This window comes from Ruditapes philippinarum, unplaced genomic scaffold (genome assembly GCF_026571515.1).
Source record: "Ruditapes philippinarum isolate M1 unplaced genomic scaffold, ASM2657151v2 ctg3904_1_1_1_1, whole genome shotgun sequence".
NCBI classification, from domain to species: Eukaryota; Metazoa; Mollusca; class Bivalvia; order Venerida; family Veneridae; genus Ruditapes; species Ruditapes philippinarum.
In genome coordinates this window covers 1-17,092 of record NW_026855709.1, presented here as the reverse complement: position 1 = coordinate 17,092, position 17,092 = coordinate 1, and the positions used below count along the sequence as shown (strand labels likewise).

At 31.9% G+C, this 17,092-nt stretch overlaps 1 long non-coding RNA gene across 1 annotated transcript; it reads left to right on the top strand.

Moving 5' to 3' along the window:
* Nucleotides 1-6,988: 6,988 nt before the first annotated feature.
* On the top strand, nucleotides 6,989-9,470 carry LOC132744146 (uncharacterized). The gene is made up of 3 exons (XR_009627657.1): nucleotides 6,989-8,674; nucleotides 9,137-9,243; nucleotides 9,408-9,470. It is a non-coding gene; the product is annotated as an uncharacterized LOC132744146 (long non-coding RNA).
* The last annotated feature ends 7,622 nt before the right edge of the window (nucleotides 9,471-17,092 follow it).

Here is a 17,092-nt window from a genome sequence, read left to right as displayed (position 1 = left end):
TTTATTCTTTGCTCTATTTTTCATTTCAGGTTTCAGTATTCTTTTTATTTAATTTATTTCGTTTTTAATTCTTAATTATTGCTTTTTTTATTTTGGGCAATTCACTTTTCCTTCAATTATATTGTTAATCAATCTTATTAACTCCGAATATGCATAAATGTAAATGATAGACATTTAAATATGTTAAGATATGTTGATGAAGGGTGTCGTGAAGCTCATTTCTATTATCAGCTCTCAAACTTCATTATCTTATACATTTTTTTTGTATAATAAATCTGCACCTTTTAAACAACCTCTTAATTTTCAATATTCATTTTTTGTAAAAGTATTAAAGATATCATTATTTACATAAAAGTGTTTGTTTTGTTCTTTCTAACGTTGGACTTATATCTTGTCCAAAGGATACACTCGATTGTTTTTTACCGAAAACGATAAATATTTTTGAATGAAATTAAATCTTCTAAAATGTTATTTCAATTCTTTATTAAAAACTGTATTGATTATAATTCCATTATTATTGAAAAACATATTTCATGCATATCTTATACCTTTACTTTGGTACAATTATCTTAACTAATCGGGAAACTATAAGGGAAACAAGCTAGCCATTAAAATCAAATATTTAATCTTTTCACAAAATGTAATACAAAAGTATGAAATGCTCACGAGTGCATTATATATAATTTAATTTAACACAGGATAATATCTCGGTAGTACAGTCCCTGTGGACCTTTTGTGTGCAAAAAAGGTCCATGGATAAATGTTATACCAATGTTAAGCTAAATGTTTGAAATTTACAAGAAAATTTGGGTAGACATGTCAAATCATGGTACGTTTTGAGAAATCCAAGATGGCCGCCAAGATGGCCGCCAAATTATTGAAAAATGGTTAATACACATTTTATCTGATAAAATTAGTTCTTTTTTGTATTTATTTTAGTATAAACGGTGTAAGAACTTCACATCCTAGTGGAACAATATGAAAATGGAGGCATTTACATTATTTTTTCATATTCTCTGAATTTCATAGATAAATTTGCTAAAAAATGCATGAAAAAATTATCAAAAATTGATATGGGGCTGACATTTTTTCCTACCAGCTAAGGCATAGCGGTGTAAATAAATATTTTTACCATATACTACAAAGACTTGAACAATATCATACTAATATCATCCTTATTTTTTGTCTTTATTGTAAAAGAATGTGGATTCTGATATTCTTAAAGTGGGTGGGGTAACGAAAACTAAGTCTCAGTATTTTGTTAACTGGTTTGTTATGATAATTAAAACTATGAATATTCAACATGTATTGCACTTTGGCATGTACCTAATTATAAGTATTAAGAAAGTTATACTGATATTTTGTTTATCAATATTCAACATGTTCTGTTGCCATGACAACGGAGAAGTAAAATGAAAGACACACCTGAAACGTATGACACTTTAAACTTTTAGCATTTTAAGCATGTTGATAAGAATTACACAAACTTGAGGATAAATAATCTGTGCACAATGCCATGGTAACAAATTTAAAAAAATGTAACATTAAAAAGAGAAGTCACATTTAATTCTAGCAAATTATCAACACAGATAACAGTCGATATTTTTGAAATTAGATGAATAAATTTATTTCAAGAATTTACATCATGCATTTGTTTTTTTCAAACTGGCTATACATAGAAAAAGGTCATGTCAAATGTGCATGTTGTTATGTTTGGGAGGGTAATTAATGGTGATAATAATAAGTAAAAGGCAGTCTTAAGGTAGAAATATATATAAACTTATCAAATGTTTGAAACTGTACATAGGGTAAACATTTAAGACTTTATTGTATCTAAAACGAGAAATAAGTAAGTCACTAGTTCATATTCTAGGCCAACCAATATCAAATTTTAATGAAAATCGAATTTATTGTTGAGTTCAAACTTTTTGGTTGTAGCTTGTATTATGAAACTCTAACTTGCATTAGGTCAACTGATCTCAGTGTATAATTCTGCATTAAAATACAAATAGATCACTAGAACAGATTCAGGTCAGCTGGCATGTCATATTGTATCTGTTATCCAAATTTCTTTAGCTTCAAAAACAAGAAAGTAGGTCACCAGGTCTTAAATTCTACGTCACCTTATACCAGTGGGGCTATGATTTGAACAATCAAAGAAGAACACAAGACAAGTCTTCCTGCCAAATGGTCTTGCATTGTGGTTTCTGACATAAAGAGATTTTTATATAAAAATCGACATCTAGGCAGGGCCAGTTTATGTTCCCCGAGAGTGTAGGCGTCTCTTGTTCCACAGACAACAATTGATCTCGGACATTGAGTTTTACGGTCATTTGTCTATCAAAAAAAGTAGTACCGTAGCTTAGTAGCTTAGTAGAAATTGGTCATTACTCTTCTGGTTATTTATCCATGAAAGTCAGATAGTTTAAACGACCTTTAAGCTATCAACAAAGAAGTGTTGAAATTGGCGTATAACCAAGGCCCCGTCATGATTTGAAGACATGGTAAAAGTCCTCTAGAAATTGTTTCACATGCTCTAAACAATGGGGTCAAAGGGATGATTTTATAAAAGATTTTATATACGTATAACTTAGACTATGTAAATCAATTGACCCTTGGGAAAGGTAGTTATAATCAAACGGATCACGACTTAACCAAGTTTAGTAGTTGTGTATTATATCGTGACATAAATTGATATGGTCATAGAATGAATACTTCACACTTAAATATCAAAGCATTTTATTTATGGAGAAGAAAGTTTTCAAAGCCTTTTCTTTATTACACAAAGTATAATGACTCCTGGGGTTAGGCCAACTTTGACCAGATTGTCAAGATTTGAAAAAAAAATTAAGGTCTTTTTGACAAAGCTTTTAACCCAAAATCTAAGATCTGGGCATTTGGTTTTGGAAAAAAATATAATTTTTCCCATGTTTCTCCATATGAAATAAGTTGACCCTAGGGGTGGGTTAAACTTTTATTTGAATAAATTTGTACTGGTCTATACAAGGCTACAACGGAAATAATTAGCTATAGGCATCGGTTTTGGAGAATTTGACCACAGGGTCGTGATTTTTAGCAAATTTAATAGTATTCTATACTAGGTCCTGCAGTTATGGAGAAGAATATTTTTATGTTTTCCTATATTTGCACTGTGTAAAGAAAGTTTACTCCGGGGCTTCGCAAGGAACATAAATGTGTACTTCTTGACCTTTTACCAACCATGACCTTGATGTTGTGTCATAACGATATAGTCTCACGATAGTGATTATTTGTGCCAAGTTATTTAAAATCTTCCATAAAGTCAAAAAGTTATGGAGAACATATAACCTTGACCTTGGTTGCAGCAACCTGGATGTTGAGGTCTGTAGATTGTGTCGTGGTGGGGATCATTCGTGCTAAGTATTTTCAGAACCTTTGAATTGTCAATAAATTATAGAGCAGACATGAAAAAAGATGTTTTTTACATTGAACCGTTGAGTGTGACCCTGACCTTCAGGGTTGTGACTTGATTATTGTGCTCTGCCAATGGTGTAATAATGTTTCATTTCTGCCAAGTTATCTTAAAATCATTTCAGAGGTTTAAAAATTAGAGACAGACACGAAATATAGACTTTCTAACATATGACCTGTAAGTGTGACCCTGACCTTTGGGGTAGCAATTCAATTATTGCGATCTGCACATCGTCTCATAATGGTGATCAATTGTGCCTAGCTATTTAAACCAAATTTCATAGGTTTAAAAGTTATGGAGAGGACACGAAATGTAGATTTTAATACATTTGACCTTGACCTTTGGTGTAGCCACCCAATTGTTGCGCTCTGCACATGTTCTTATACTGGTTATCAATTGTGCCAAGATATTTTTTAAAAATTTCAGTTGTTAAAATGTTGGAGCGGACACGAAATGTAGACTTTTTAACATTTGACTTTAAAATGTGACCTTGACCTTTTAGGTAGCAACCCAATTATTGCGCACTGCACGTCGTGTCATAATGGTGATCCGTTGTGCCAAGTTATTTCAAAACTTTTCAGGGTTAATAAAGTTAGGAGCGGACATGAAATGTAGACTTTTTATTATTAAATGAAAACTTTTAACATTTGACCTTAAAGTGTGACCTTCACCTTGGGGGTAGCAACCCAATTATTGCGCTCTGCATATTGTCTCATTATGGTGATCACTTTTGCCCAAGTCATTTTAGAAAAAAATCAGGGGTTAAAAAGTTATTGAGCGGACACGAAAGTGTTACGGACGGATGCTGACAGACGTAGGCCATTCCTATAATCCCCTTTCCGCTACGCAGAAGGTGATAAACAATGTTGGTTTAGTCCAATCTGAAAAAGCCATACATAAAAAAGCTCAAGATCTTTTTATTTATTTCTGGGAATATTTGAAAACATTACGCATTGTCAGTTCTATTTTTAACTTCTGTGACTAAGATATACAATAATCCGATTTGTGCTAAAACAACAACAAAAAACAATTTTATCAAATATAAATATAGCCTATGTTTACGTCACATCAACACTTTAAAAGGCTTTGTGGCGACTTTCCTGCTTTACTGAGGAAGACCTTAACATGTTTCCCTCCGTGCATTATTTCATAATATTGACACATTCTGGTCATCTATTAAGGCAAATCAGAATTACAAAGTCTATAAGAAAGTGAAATTTGGCTTATTCAAATAAAGAAAACATTAAAATTGTTTGTAAAATAAAGAAATCAAAGTCATATGTTCATCCTGATTCCAAATTCAAATACATCCTGAACTTAATCTTAATTTGGAACACACTAGTGTTCATGTGAGTACTATTCATGTGCATTACATGCTACCGGACAATTTGAGAAATGCTGTTTTTCCTTATCTCCAATTACATTGAAACTATGGTTTTAAGACTGCACTTTTAAAATGACTTATTTAAATCAGAAAGCTTATATGAATTTTGGATACGTTCAGCCGCGGGTTATTCCTCATGATTTATTGATATTTATTGATGATGAGAAAATAACGAAACTGTAACAGTTGATATGATTACCAATGTCTTTGAGATTTTATTTGAATGCTTACCTGTATATCAGTAATAGCTTATTACTACGTGACGACAATTTACATACTTTTTTGTGTGAGTGGAACACACATCGCTCCCAAAGTTTTACAAACACATATTTTTCTTGTAACTGGTAAAAAACGGTCGAAAACAAAAGCTAAATCTATCATTACACAAAATTTATTAAGTGCCTTTTTTATATTTATAACATGTTCAAATGCGTTAATATCAACAAATTTATATCATAGTTATAAACATTAAGAAAGAATACTCGACATTAAATGAAATTTCAACAATTATACAAATCTAGATAATGACTATTTAAAACTATTTGCATATAAACATACTATTTAATTATTTTCAACGTGATTTATAATAATATTATGAAACAGACCGCCATCTATACTTAAATAGTCACATATTTCTAAAGAACGAAATGAGGCTGCGGTAACAAATCTCATATTGTTTACATATCAGAAATACATATTTTGTATAATTAATTTGAGACTTTTAAGTTTTAGTTTTGTGTACATGTACATTCTTCTGTAGCTTGTTCTTAACGTTTACTGGAGTTTGTCCCTACTGTATCCGATTTCCAATAGGTAAAACAATGGAGATTCTATACAACGTTTTAATGTGTTTAAATGGAGGGGTTGTTTTTGGTAATAAGACAAGATGCCATTTGATGAACAGTCCGGAGTTTGTTGATGATGATTTAAGACATACTGACCGTATAACAAAGCATTAGGTGGTCTGACCTGTAGGTCACAAAATAATTTATAAAGAATTTTGAGGCAACGGTAGAATATGGCCTATTTGTTTTGCGTAGCAAGACATCTATACAGGATTTATAATTTATGCTGCTCTATAATTTTTTAGAATAGAAGAAAGTGTCAAATTTCTAACACAAAATGGTGATTTTTTCCATGTTACACCAACAGCTGGGCTTGTATTGCATTGAGATGAGGACACAATCATTTAGGTTTTCCAGATGCACCCTTGGCACATTATCTTGAAGACGTTCTTCAACACTCTGAGTAGATTTCATTATTATCTTTTGCCTCTAAAACTTTAAGCATTTTTATTGTTACAGTAATGGTTCAGCAAAATGTTACCGATGTTTTAATTCAAATTTGTGTTTTTTATGGAAAGTAAATGTAGTGAAATTTGAAATGATTTTTTTTTGTTTCAAATGTATCCAACTCTAAATTCTGTAATGCATAATCATAACATTACCCGTACCAAAAGGAAAGGTTTGCCGTAAACTCGCCGGAACTTTGCCGCAAATTCGCTGCAAACCTTTTAGTTCGCCGAAACACTGTGTCAAGAGTTTGCCAGATATCGCCACTAGTGGCAACTCTGTAGCAAACATCTGGCGAATTTGCGGCAAATTCACCAGAATATTAAGTAGTTCGCCAAAAGTTTGCCAGAAACTTTCAGTGGAAAACTAATTTGCCAGAGATTGCCAGAATCTTTCTATGAAAAAAAATATTCACTGAAAGTTCACCAGAAACTTTTCTATAAAAACAAGTTTGCCAGATAATCGCCACAAACACATCAGTTCTGAAAGTTAATCAACTTTGTTCAGTAAATAACTATTTTGCCAAGGAATTATATTATAATGCACATATAAAAAAAGTCCTTCATGTACCTACCTATATCACGGATTTATATTGTTATATAAATCCGTGCTATATATAACCTATCTACCTACCTACCTACCCAACCCTATTTTAATGGGTCGGGAAGTGGAAACAAACATATTTTTATTTTTTGCCTAAGAGTTATCAAATTGAAACATCATATGTATCATGGAGGGTATTGTAGTTCACAATAACAGTTAAAAAATTATAAGGTAGAAGACCCATAATGTAATCGGCAATCTTCGACAATTACCGCCATATCTCGCGATTTATCGTAACGAACTTCGTTACGTATAAAGTCGGAATTCTAATAATAGCGGATATCCCCGGTCACGTGGTAGTATTCCCCAAGAAAATGACGTAATTTCCGTAGATATCTAACATGGCGTCTTACAGGCGTGATACGCTCGGTCGATTCAAAAAAGTGTAAAAAGATGCAGAAAACCCTAGTATTGCGACTTAATTATAGAACATAACTATAGTGCAGGTAACCAGTATTACGGGTCAACCAAACCAGCTCTACAAAACATCAACTCTTCCTAAATCGGTTGATAATGAGGGTTGGAAAAAGGGAAGAAGAATCGTTGAGACTTGAGTTTGGCGTATTACGGTCAACCCTAAGATTTTGTAAAAAATGTAGACTTGGACCAGAAGGCTACCATTAACTTTTGACAACATGTTAGGTGAATTTAAACAGGGTGTGTCTGGATATTTGTATGTGAAATGTCGAAACACAGAAATTATGCGGTCATGTGAATTGTGTTCCCTATGGAAAAACACAGACTCTAGTAGTAGTAGATTGAAGACCTGGGAAAGTTGGAATGCCATGTTTCGTTGTCAACACAAAATTAGGACCAGGTAAGCGATTAATGTATTGCATCATACTTTAGATTAACAACAGATTATATATAGTTTTATCAAGGTATGCTTCACTTTACTTCATGGCATGTTCGATGAATAAATACGAGCGTGTCAGATTCCTGGCACGATTATTGGTGGACTTTCCCTACGGGGTTATCTTCAGCGTTCATGTCATGTCATAGTATATAAACGGGTACGCTGAAGACCTTAAGCTAACCAAAATGAATATACATTTATCAGTGTTTATCTACTTGTCTTCCAATGATGTAAAATTATGCGGACCAAATTTATGTTTCAGATTTATAAATAATTAATTTATTGTACAGAATACATGTATCTTGTTTGTGTTGAGCTGTAAAACACTACTCCTTATTGTGAAGGAAGTGGCTAGCCGTACGGGCCCGTACGGCTAGCCAAAAGTTCTAGCCGTACGTGACTCACGTACTCCATTTAATTTTGAAAAGTGCCGTACGGCTAGCCAATACAGTGTGTCCTGGCTAGTCGTACATGACTCACGTACGGCTAGAACTTTTGGCTAGCCGTACGGGCCTGTACAGCTAGCCACTTCCTATTGTGAATTTTTTTATAAACTTCCCTCTGAACTGTTTTAATTTCCCCAAAGTCACTGAGAAATTTGAAAAACAAATGATAAAACGTTGCTAAATTAAATCTTGCAACAATGCAATTTTTATTAAGACATTACAGAATCCTACATGTACATTATATAAAAGACACAGTTTACACTAGGCTGCCAATACCCACAGTCACAGTAATATTCAACATACAATGTACATGAGGCAGCTAAAAATAGCTCTATATAAATTTATGCAATGTGTTATTATCACGGTTATGTAAATTACAATCCATGTGAAGTTTTTTTTGACAAAATATTTGTATACTTAAATGAAATAATTTGTTTCTTTTCATTTTCTTACAGCAATGATTGATAGTGTAGGTGGGCCGGTGAGGGGAGGGTCAACAATTTGTTGTCAACACTCAATATACCAACAATTGGAAATAAAAACATGAAAAGAAATGGAGAGACATGTTGGAAATATCATTGAGACAGTGGCTTCTATCTGTCTATGTCGACAGAATCTGCTGCGAAAGAACAAGGAAATTGAGTAAGACACATTTACAATGATACTTTCGAAATAAAATGTAATTGAATTGGAAGAATTTGAAAATTATTTTGTAATTATTATGTCTATGCAGCTTATCATGGTATAATCCTATATTGCTGGTATACTCGTGGTTAAGGGAACCAAAGAATATTATACAATCCATATATATATGAGAAAAGAATTTTTAAACAATGGCTTTGTTGTTTTTGCATGTTACTCTATATTCATGTACATATTTCTTTTTTCAAAATAACATGAATGTGTAATTGTTTTTTAAAAAAGTACTTATTTCTACATGACAAACTGGGTCCGCCTGGGCTCCTTGCCATTGGTACTTGTTGCTGGGTCATATGGGGGTTGCGTTCATTGAACGTCGCCTTTCCTTGTTGATCTTGTTTATCATATTTTACCTTCATTGGTTTAAGACTAAAATTCTTATTAAATACATGCATTCTTTTTAAGGGATGTGCATCATGAAGAATCAATGGTATCAGAACACAACATCATGGAAGATCTTATTGACAAGATCTTGGAGGATGTCCTTTGCCAGATGCCTCGCCAGCACTAAAGTGAGTACTGGTAGTTTGTTTTCTGTATTTTGTTTATTTACGAAAGTAAAGGACTATGCAAAACTGACTGGTGTTGTTGAACTGTTTGTGTTATGTCTGTTGCTTCAATATATGAATATCTCTCCATATACTGTTTGTACATATGTATTTTTTTTTTTTTCAAGGTCTATTCTTCAGTCAGATGCTACAGTTACAAATGACAGTGAATGGTCAGATTTATTACAATTGTGATGAACAATCCTCAAACAATACATCAAACAAAAATTGCTATTTAAACTGTAAGTTGAAATCTATGAGGTTTTTTATATATATTTATAATCATGGTGTAGCAATTAAATGATAATACTGTGATAATTTTGTAATGCTATTTTGGGGTCGTCTTCAATAGAAACAATTTGATGTGTCTTCATGTGATGAATAATCGATATGCAGTCCGAATTATTTCATAAAAGTGATTACTAAAATTGGTCAGGAAAAAGTCGTGCAATCAGCATTAATAATATAATAATAATTAACAAAACTAATTCTAATATGAACATTGTGTTACATTAATTATAAATTAGTTATTGTCAATTCATTGGTGTAGTTTCTCAATATTTGTCAATATTACGTTTAAAGATGAATTTTAAATTACAGAAAATATTTTTGAAATATTTTTTTACAATTACAGTTCTCACAGACAGTCAAAGGTTTGAAAACAAATCAGAAGTGGTCCACATCTTGAAAAACCTCACAGCAGATTAAGACTTTGCCCGAAATTTCCCTGTAAAACCAGCAGTGGTATGTCCAATTCAGTAGATACTGCCTGGCACAAAAGAGGATTTGACAGTTTAACATGTAAGTAAAATAAGATTATTTTTATGCCCCCACAATGTGGGAGCATATAACGTTGCACTTGTCAGTTTCGTCCCAAAATCTTGTGAACGCAACTCCTCTTAAACCGGACGGCAGATTTTGCTTAAACTTACAGGGATGAACAACCTTAATGTGTAGATGGTAGTTAAGGAAAGAATTTTTGCTGCGACCAAAATTTAACAGAATTATGGCCCTTTGTTGATTTTTTTACTATATACTATGTAGAAATTTTGTGAAAGCAACTCCTCTTAAACCGGATGGCAGATTTTGCTTAAACTTCCAGAGATGAACAACCTTAATGAAGGAATATTTGCTGCAACCAAAATTTAACAGAATTATGGCCCTTTGTTGATTTTTTCACTATATACTATGTAGAAATTTTGTGAACGCAAACTCCTCTTTAACCGGATGGCAGATTTTGCTTAAACTTCCAGGGATTAACAAACTTAATGTGTAGATGGTAATAAAGGAAATTTTTGCTGCAAGCTAATTTAACAGAATTATGGCCCTTTGTTGATTTTAGTTTTCAACTTGTGGCACATGTAGTCCAAAAACTATTTGACCTAGAGTCATAAGATTGACAGAACAGTGGCTTGTGGGGGCATCCGTGTCCTATTGACACATTTCTAGTTTTTCTCAGTTATCATGTCAGTAATGGTTTAGAATTTGTCAGAAAAGTATCTGTGTATATTTTAACCACTGTTATTGATGTATAATTTGAAAAAGTGAGTTTTCCATACAAGTAAGACTGGTTAGTCAACATTGTTCTTTCAAACAGTGGCATTTAGAAGAAAAATCCTAATGGTTATTTGAATGACCCTGGTTTTAACTTTGAGCTCTGACCTGGCTGTCATGTTCACAGCATGCATCATTTTTGTGTCGCCTCGGAGTAGTGGCGATATATAGGGATCATTTCTCCGTCGTCTGTCTGTCTGTCCGTCACAAAACTTGTCCGGACTACTCCTCAAAAACTACTGGTGCAATTTCATCCAAACTTTAAAGGAATGATCAGTACCAAGTCTAGTTGTGCACTGTCTGTCTGTCTGTCCTACTGTCACAAAACTTGCCCCAACATGAAATTGGCCATCATGAGGCGACACATGTGATCACTGATCGCTCTTGTTTGTTATTTTGGTGTGTTTTTAACATAATACCTTGATTTCTTAACTAAGTTAGATAAACTTATAATATATGAGCCACTTGTCATTTGTAAATAAATCTAGGTTTTGCAATGCAAATACATGTTCATCCCAACAGATCAAAATCAAGCCAGCACCAGTGTATTGACCAATAAATAATAATTGCCTTTGGTGTTTATTTTCTTCATTTGTAGGTGGGCTTTACTAATAGATTACTGCCACTTTATTTCAAGGTGGGGTTTTTGGGTATCATTCACCTTCAGTGATAGTTCTAGTTTTATTCAGTATAAACATGGTAACATGTAAATGAAAAAAAAAACCTTCTTTTTTTCAGTGTACTGCATCAATAAACTAAATATGGAGAGTAGCTTAGTCACCAAAGCAGTCAACACCAAAATACACACAATGGCCAGGGCACTGAAACTTGGAAGAGTGAAAGAGTAAAGTAGTGCGTTTTTAGCTTACAAAGTGACATTGCGAGCTTTTGTCTATCATTCCTCTGTAAACTTGATCTTTAAACAACATCTCATAAATTGCCAAGCCAATTTCATGCAAAACTTACAATATTGTCTAGTCAGTTTTTGTTTTGCTTGCAATTGTTATATGACATGACTAAAGACATTTAGTTTTATTCTTCAGTTATTATGTTTATGTTTGTATAAGACCCAAATATATTGTTAAGATTCATTTTTACACATTTGAAAGCCATTATTGTTCTAGTCAGTTTTGTTTTTTGCTTGCAATCGTTATATGACATGACTAAAGACATTTAGTTTTAATCTTTAATAATTATGTCTATATTTGTATAAGACCCAAAAATATTGTTAAGATTCATTTTTACAATTTTAAAAGCCATTATTGCTCTAGTCTGTTTTTTTTTTTGCTTGCAATCGTTATATGACATGACTAAAGACATTTAGTTTAAATCTTTAGTTATTATGTCTATGAGGGGCGTCCGTGGCCGAGTGATTAAGGTCATTGACTTCAAACCACTTGCCCCTCACCACTGTGGGTTGGAATCCCGACAGGGACTTTGGATTCTTTCATGTGAGGAAGCTATCCAGCTAGCTTAACTGAACGTCGGTGGTTCTACTCAGATACCCGTTCGTGCCTGAAATAATGCAAGGAAGGGCACCTGAACGTCACGATATGACCTATACTGTGTCGATGTGACGTAAAAACCCAAAACAAACAAACAAAAAAATTATGTCTATGAAATTAGTTGTTTGTATAAGACCCAAATATATTGTTGTGATTAATTTTAACAATTTTGAAAGCCATAATTGTTCGTGTCAGATATTGTTTTGCTCACAATCATAATGTTATATGGCATGAGTTTAAATCTGAAGGTATTATGTCCATGAAATATGTTGTTTGTATAAGACCAAAATATATTTTTGAGATTCATTTTTATATGCCCGAAAGGGCATATTATGTTATACCCTCTGGCGTCCGTCTGTCTGTCTGTCCGTCCGTCCGTACGTCCGTCCGTCCGTTAGCAATTTGGTTTCCGGAGCATAACTTAAGTTCCATTTGGCCAACAATGTTCAAACTTCATAGGATGATTGCCCATATGGGTAGAAAGACCCCTATTGATTTTGGGGTCAAAAGGTCAAAGGTCAAGGTCACTATGACCTTAAAACTGAAACAGTTTCCGGAGCATAACTTAAGTTCCAAGTGACCCACAATGTTCAAACTTCATAGGATGATTGTCCATATTAGGTAGAAGACCCCTATTGATTTTGGGGTCACAAGTTCAAAGGTCAAGGTCACTATGACCTTAAAACTGAAAACAGTTTCTGTAACTTCTACAACATGCTTAAAATGATAAAACTGAAAGCCTCATACGTTTCCGGGTTTCTCTCATTTTACCACTTTGTTGCCATGGCAACAGAACCAATTAATGTTGTTGGTAGAATGCATATCTACCTTTAAAAAGAATAAAGACTAAAGAACATTTCAAAATGTAATCTTGTTGGTAATTCTTAGTCTTAATAATCGTTATATATCAGTTCACTAGAAATTGGGACTCAATATTCGTGTACCCCACCCACTTTAGTAATGTCAGAATTCACATTCTTACACAATAAAAATAAAAATAAGGGTACAGTTAGTAAGTTGTTGATCAGGGCTTTGTAGTATATGGAAAAAATATTCATTTTCACCACTATGCCTCGACTGATAGGAAAAAATGCCAGCCCCATGTCGATTTTTGATACTTTTTTAGCAAAATTTCTCTATGAAAACAAGAGTATATGTATAAGAAAATGGAAAAAGACCCATTTTCATATTGTTTCAATAGGATGTGAAGTTTTAACATCACCTGTACCAAAATAAATACAAAAAAGAACTAATTTTATCATGTAAATTGCGTATTAGCCATTTTTCAATAATTTGGCGGCCATCTTGGCGGCCATCTTGGATTTCTCAAAACGTACCATGATTTGACATGTCTACCCAATTTTTTTGTAAACTTCAAACATTTAGCTTTACATTGGTATAACATTTATCCATGGACCTTTTTTGCACACAAAAGGTCCCCAGGGACTGTACTACGGGAGAAATTCTCCAAATATTGTTGATCATTCCATTCATATTTTTGTAATCCTTCTTTTCAGAAGCTATGCAGGTATTTGTGTTCACGAGGAAATGTTAAGTGACACTATTAGAACAAATGCATACAGGTAAGTAAAATACATAAGCACGTAACACTAGACCAGGAAAGCATTTTTTTAATTATTGTGTTTATTTGATGTCTGAGGGTTTAACCTTTACTGTTTTTATTTCATCCGAGCAACTGTCAACAATTGTCAATCATTTTATTATTTTAAAATTTATTGTTTTATTATTTCTGAGGCTACTTTGATTAAATTTAGTTAATGATCAACATTATTTTTTGTCCAATCACATTGCAGTATTTTTCAAATTTCTGCTTCGTCTAACTTTGGTAAATGTCTACTAACTAAATAAAATTTACTTAATCCATCGTCTAACCAGTCTAACTAATATCAATAATGCATTTTATTAGGGAGGAGTTAGAGGTGTGGTATGCATTCTGAAATGTAAAATATGTAGGTACGGCATAAGCGAGAATGATAAACTACCACAAAAAAGTGATCTGTTTTTCAGACATTTCATTGGCTCCATTGTTTTCAGCTAATTGCATCATTCTCCCCGCTTATATATTCACACATTTTATAGAAACATGATATTCTTACTGTAGTCAAAGGTATAAATTGGGGCATTTCAGTAAAAATGTGCCTGATTATATGTTGAAAGTGACATTCATTTAGCTTATCTAAATGTGGCAAGTAATGAACTTGACTAGGTGTTGACATCATGTGTTTGTGTTATATCACTATTTTGTGAAGACCACAAAAGGGCGGGGCTATCAGTGACAATGTTCACCAGTTTAGAGAAATGCCTTTTTTTTAGTTGAAAAATAATGTTGATCATTAAATAGGTTAATGTTTAATAATACGCATTAACAAAAGTAATTGGTCCCGTGAACTCTCGTCGTGTATAAAAAGCATAAATGATTCTGCAAACTATACTGAATATTTCTCATTATGATATAACTAAGGGTATTCAATTATATACGAGGTTAGAAACCTGCTGATAGGTAAATTTAGTTTTTACAAGTATGTTCCGTACAGTTTTTACAGGTATGTTTCGTACGGCTAAATATCTCTTAAAGAACTAGTTCCAATTGTATCAATATTCTTTCTGCTTTTTACATCATTTACACTGACTCAATGTACTTAAAAGTCCCCTTATATTAAGACATATATCAAAGATTTACAGACTGAATCATCATTAGTATGAAACATTATTACTGCACAAACGGAATGGTAGTTATTGTAAATGTAAATTATGAAATTATTAGGTGCCACATTCATACTTATTATATCTTAAGCATGCATGGCTTAACGGTATAAATGGATTCAGCGTGATATTTTATAATTAAGAAGGTAAACAATATCAAGCTACCTGTATATTAAGTATGTGATTGACAAAACCTTTTACTAATTACACAAAATTAAAGTTTGAATATCATACACACAATTTCCACAATTAATATGTTAAAACACATGTTAAAATACTGATGAACGATAAAGTAAATTTCAACTTTAAAAATACACTTTCACATATATTTGGATACTTTTCGTTTATGCAACATAAACATACATAATTTGAGATAAATTATCTACCTGGTAAATTTAAATTATAGAGATATGATAAACTATGATTGTGTCATCATTATCTTTGTTTTTATCACTGCATGATTTTGGGATCTATCATGTGTAGGTCTATAATTATGATTCTAATGCAGAATTATTGTATAAATAATATTTTGTACAACATGTAATCAAATTTACAAACAATATATATATATATATATATATATATATATATATACTATATATATTATAATATATATTATATATATATATTATATATATATATATATTTATATATATATATATATATATATATATGACATATCCGGTGTAAAAATCAACAACAGAAGCAAATGGACAAATTGCTGTATGTACTCCTTCGGACATTTTACTCCTTACAAGAAATCAGCGAGATATATTCAATACGTATTTTTTCTTTAAAATTTTAATGATGAATAAAGAAAGAAACGCTTATTCAACAGAACATTTCGACATACTGAATCTGTTATTATTTAAATATCGTGTACCGATAATTATAGAGACTTGAAATACCTTTGGTAATGTTTTAGATACTAATTATTAGTTAGTAATAATCCTATCTACCTACCAAGACGTATGTAATAATAAAGATGCATAACTAAATTTAAAGTTTACTCTGAAAGAAAATTTCCTAAACTATTGTCCGGAGCAAAGCTTTGGCTTATTTCCATGCTTCTGTTATAGTTTATGCTGTATATTTGCATATGTCGGTGTTAAAGGGTGAGAAAAATACTGTACGTTTATTTTCTAGTTTTATTTTTATGTGCATATTTTTAATTTTTTCAATGTAAATGGCAAATTTAAATTTTGTTTAATTACATGTTTTACAAGTCTTAAATGTAAAACGTCGGTAAATGTACAGGCTTAGTTCAACTTATTTTATTCGTGATAATAAAAATTGATACATAAGTTTCAGTATTTATTTATTTATTTAAGCTTTATATGCTACGATTTTACATATATCCATGAACATGTATTAACGTATCTTACTCAGTTGAAGTAAATGATAAATTGTGAAAGGAAATAAGTCATATGTTTTATGTGTTTTTGTTTTAATTTTCAAACTTATTAGCTTAAAACGAACTTAAGAACTGAGAAAAAAATCTAAGTCAGTATACTCTTCCTCTATGAAAAGTACATTTAACTTTTCATAAGCATAAACAAGGAATTTTCAAAGCATCACGGGAAATTTATCATGATAGTGAATGTGATTTGGACTTTTAGATTAGGGGTTCAAAACAGTTAATTAAAAAGCAGCTATTTATACTGCTGGGAAATTGTTTTTAATTTCATAAAAGTTTTAAATTTGGAAATTCCCAAGGAAACATTTTTTTTTTAAAGGGGTTTTGTTCTTTTTTGCCAAAATTTTTCCCATAATTTTTAGAAAACACTGTGAGTGTTTGACTTTGAAACAGGGTTTTTTTATTTTTTGCAAATAAAAAAATCTAACACTGATATATCTTATATTTTCTGAAAAAAAAAAGTTTTTTTCTTTTAAATCTTTCTTTTACAAAAAATTTGTAGAAAGAAGGTTACTATTTATTTTTACAAATGTTGATAGGTTCAAAAACATTTTTTGATTTTTGCAATAAAATTTTAAAAACTTTGAAATTCACAAAAACTGGGACTCAAAGA